The sequence below is a fragment of the Berghia stephanieae genome, chromosome 14 (assembly GCF_034508935.2).
Source record: "Berghia stephanieae isolate SIO BIC M18660-M18661 chromosome 14, UCSD_Bste_1.3, whole genome shotgun sequence".
In the NCBI taxonomy this organism is placed as follows: domain Eukaryota; kingdom Metazoa; phylum Mollusca; class Gastropoda; order Nudibranchia; family Aeolidiidae; genus Berghia; species Berghia stephanieae.
The window spans coordinates 15,329,790-15,334,789 of NC_088373.1; the positions used below are offsets into that span (position 1 = coordinate 15,329,790).

General features: G+C 31.3%; 1 protein-coding gene across 2 annotated transcripts in view; it reads right to left on the reverse strand.

The window, feature by feature from the left end:
• Positions 1–5,000, reverse strand: part of LOC144959725 (universal stress protein in QAH/OAS sulfhydrylase 3'region-like) — a 43,758-nt gene that overhangs the window by 6,540 nt on the left and 32,218 nt on the right. Inside the window, exon 1 of one of the 2 annotated variants that reach the window (XM_078892406.1) lies at positions 1,498–1,614. The exons of the other annotated variant lie outside the window; for it this stretch is intronic. The gene's annotated coding sequence lies outside the window, so the exon portion shown is untranslated. Of the gene's footprint in view, positions 1–1,497; positions 1,615–5,000 lie in introns of those variants that run through there. 2 annotated transcript variants of the gene reach the window in all.

Below are 5,000 nucleotides of genomic sequence, written 5' to 3' on the forward strand. Positions count from 1 at the left end.
TGGTGATTAATATTATGGATAGAATGTATTTTTTTGCGTTTCTGTTTGAGTAAGAAAAACATATTTTTGTGTTGGGTAATTGTGAAATTTTGGAGAAAATTCAGAAAATGGTAGGCAAGGAAAGGGGTAATGTATAAAAAAAGTAATCATGGAATAATATCACTTATTTACAGATCTGATAACCCATAATATTGTTATAGTTTTTATGTAATTTACGAACTATGCGTGACATACCAAAAATGTTAGCCAGGTAGATAATCAAGAAGTAAAAATACAAAACAAAAGACAACACCCCCCCCCCCCAAAGAACCCACAAACCAACAAAAAAAAAAAAACCAAACAAACAAACAGTACAATCCGACCCCCCCCCCCCCCAAAAAAAAAAAAAATAAAAATAAAAAAAAATTAAAAATTAAAAAAAAAACAATAAAAAAAACAAACACAAAAACAAAAAACAAAACAACAACAACAAAAAAAAAAAAAAAAACAACAAAAATAAAACCCAATCAAACAAACAAAAAAGAACAAAACAAAAACAAAACAAAACAATGAAACAAAACCAACAAACGAGTAACTTCATTTCACGACATTCAACTTACTAACTGATTGGCACGAAAGTGTGAATTAAACCAACTGCTAACTTTTACAAGAAGTCTAATATTAAAGACGCGGACAGTTCTTCTTCCTTCCATTGTGGAACTTGCTTTGGGGTATGGTGGTACGGTACGTCACTCGGCTTCCCGTCTGAATGTCCTTGGTTTAATCAAGCCCATCTGTCGGGGAGGCAAAGTTGAGTCCCTGGAAAAATGTTCTTTCCTCGAGATGAATGTCTCATCGTACTCAAGTGTACAAAACGAGTATCTGGCCACGAAGCGTTATACTAAATGTACATTATTATTATTATTATTATTATTATTATTATTATTATTATTATTATTATTATTATTATATTATTATTATTATTATTATTATTATTATTATTGTTATTATTATTATTATTATTGTTATTATTATTATTATTGTTATTGTTATTATTATTATTATTATTATTATTATTATTATTATTATTATTATTATTATTATTATTATTATTATTATCATTATTATTATTACTATTATTATCATCATCATCATCATCATCATCATCATCATCATCATCATCATCATTATTATTATTATTATTATTATTATTATTATTATTATTATTATTATTATTATTATTATTATTATTAACACATATCCATTTCATCAATGTAGAAGTCACTTAATTAACATATTATCCATATCACAAGTGTGGAATTCACTCAATGAAAACGATAAATTAAATAAGGGAGCTGGCACTGGTGTGGGATAAAATTCTATTCTGTCATACTGTGTATGAATTCATAAACACTTTGTCATGTCATTCATCTTAATTATCATATCCATCCAGCATATGAAACTCTAATTTAAAACGAACTTTTAATTAAAGAAAAAATAAAAGTTCTTCAAACAAACCTGGCAGCTGTTCTTTTATTTTTTCACTTCGTGTAAAATACCTTACACACTGTAAAATATATCACAACGTTATCACACATTCAAAAGAGATACGAGATTGGGTGGGTCACTATCAACACACATAATACGTATTATGTGTGTGTGTTAATTAAAAAATAAAAAGTATGCCACTTTGGCATTTTAAATGCCAAATTCCTAAAATGGCGATTAAAAATATAAATAGATCTAAAGTAATTTAGCATGAAAAAAAACAAAACAACAAAAAACAACTGGGTTTGGCACTTCTTTGACATCATCTGTGAAACCAGTGAATGCTACTGTTTATTTGACAAATCAATACTAATTAAAACTAAACAGATGTTTTAATTATGATCCGTAAACTTGCTATGTTTTTTGTTTTTAAGAGGTTTACGGCGCTTGCAACACACTTAGGTCAAATCAGTGCCAGTAAAAAGGAAGAAAATTGGATAGTGAAAAGAGTCTAGATGTAGAATTAAAAGGACGAGAGGAAAAAGTAAGACAAAAAGGAGAATGGTTCGAACGGGGAACAGATGTATATCATTCCAAGAACACACTATCAATGTACTTAGTTTGAGATCACCTAAATGTCTCACCCAGACACCAGCGCAAGATCCCACTAAGAGGAATGCACTTAAATGCTTACATTATACATTCAAAATAACAAATAATATCACAATACATAACAGAGAGATGATTTCCCAAAATGATAACTATGCAATCGACTGTTTCTCTCCCAACCAAGCACCACGGCCAGTGCCAGGGAAAAACCAAGTAATCTCATTGCTATAAATGGAACTGAAGATATGATATCGTTTCAAATTCATTTAAAATCTAACTGAACTTAAATGAACATAATTTCAACAGAAAAAGTAATACTGAGAAGAATTTGGCATTTTGTCAGGGTGGTATTTAGATGCTAAGTCTAGGATGTGCGATTTAAATTTAAGTTTATTTGCTGAAGTGTGGAGAACGAATATGGTTTCTTAGTGAACAACAATTAATTCTGTCCGAAATAATCAGATTGGACAATGGGTCATGTATTATTATTATTATTATTATTATTATTATTATTATTATTATTATTATTATTATTATTATTACTATTATTATTATTATTATTATTATTATTATTATTATTATTATTATTATCATTATTATTATTATTATTATTACTATTATTATTATTATTATTATTATTATTATTATTATTATTATTATTATTATTATTATTGTTATTATTATTATTATTATTATTATTATTATTATTATTATTATTATAGTTATTATTATTATTATTATTATCATTATTATTATCACCATTATTATTATTATTATTATTATTATTATTATTATTATTATCATTATTATTATGTTTTTTTGGTATGGTTTACCAAATAGATCTGGCAACTAAACCGTTAACTGAAAATTCATGCATTTATTTGACAGTCACGCCTCAACCGATTTTGCTTTCTCGATTTTTATTTTATACCTTGTTGACAATGGATTCGTATGAAGTCGTGAGGGGAGAGAAAAAAAAAATATGCCGGTTTGCATTTTATATTATAATACCTGTAGCCTATAGACTATAATATTGAATGTGTTTAGGCTTGAGGAATGAAATGGTGTGTGGAAATATTAGATTGCACAACACACAATAACACAATAACACTGCCGTGTATTGGAAAGACATATACTGTACTACCGTCAACTGGGGAAACTTGGCCTTAAGGCCTGTGCGGCTATGTGGTCTAGTGGTATGACACTTACTTTCGGGTCGGAAGGTCCTGGGTTCGAGCCTCGCTACTCGGCGCATGTCCTTGGAGAAAGGCTCTTTACTCACATTCTCTCAGCGAACTCGAGTTTAAAATGAGTACCTGGCTGTTAACAGCGTTGTCTCTGTCAGAAAAAAAAATTATAATATCGCCTAACAGGCGTCATGTCCCATCCTAAATGTTAAAAGCTGCTGTTGGCAAGGGACCCATTCCATTGTAAAGCGCTTTGAGCACGTTTAGTGGATATTGCGCTATATAAAAAAAAGCACAATAAAATACTGTACTAATGGCAACTAGGGAAACTTTGCCTCTGTGAATTTGGAGCATTTTTAATAATCTCAGCTTTTTCTTTTCTTATTTTTTGTTGTTGCAGTTATCGTACCTGTTAAAAGACTTTAATCTCTACCAAAGGAACTAATACGCTTCAACAGTCGAAACGTCACTTCCCTCGTAATGACGCATGGTAACTTAGTAACTGGCTCTAAACTATCGGATCAATGGCGGACGCCCTTATGAAATTCTTCTTCGATGAGCATAAAAAAGTATCCAGAGGAGAAAAACATTATAAATCTGATCATGTTTTGACTTTTATACATTCTGATCACATGACATATGAAAAGTTCTAGCCATCATGAAGAATAAAAAGTACCTATTTTCTTTGTTTAGAACCACGATGGCCGCCGTTGCTGGGCGACGTGACATCAGACTATTGAATCCAATTGCCACAAAATTAATCAATCTCTTATCGGTCCAAAGTTCAAGAGGCAAAGTTTCCCCTTTAGGCAAAGTTATCCCAGTTGACGGGTACCTCACAAATTGGCCAGAAAACCCGTTCTTCAAATTAATATTATGTGACCTTCGTCTCAAAACGGTACTAAGTCGGGATGGTTAAGATGTTGAAAATTGGATTTATAACCAGATATTAAACTTGTGTTGAGTTTGTATGTTTTATTGAGGAGAATGGATGCCACATATTTTAAGGTGAAAATGCCAACAATTTATATTTTTGACCAGTTTAACATTAAATTCGAATTTTAAGCATATGGTTCGTTCCGACATAATGCCGTTTTGAGACGATAGGTCACATATTATGGATCGACTTAAATGACATGATGCTTATCTTTAAGCATTTACGATTAATAGCCGATATTCTCAACACAAACATGTAACATAGAAACGATTGAGACATTGAGTGTGCTCCGGTATTTGGGGTGAAGTTTTCATTCAGAAAAGTGAGTTGAGCAGGCACTTATGTTGATAACAACAAGATACACGATTTTATCATAATTATTATTCTCGACTTATCAAGACAAAGTTATGTCGTTAGCAGTATTGTATTATATTTGAGAGAAGCGATTTAATGTGGTTATTATTATTATTATCATCAACATATAGAAAGATATATATGTAGATGCAATGACATTTAGAAGTGAGAGAAAGAAAGAGAAAGATAGATAGATAGATAGATAGACAGAGAGAGAGAGAGAGAGAGAGAGAGAGAGAGAGAGAGAGAGAGAGAGAGAGATCGAGGGAGTGAAGATAATGAGAGAGAGAGAGAGAATGAGAGAGGGGGGGGGTAGAGAAAGAGAAGATAGAGGTGGAGAGTGAAAGAGTGAGAGAGAGAGAGAGAGGGGGGGGGGGGGGGAGGGAGAGAGACAGAGAAAGGCAGAGAGAAAGAGAGACATGCAGAGACAGAGAGAGGCGGAGAGA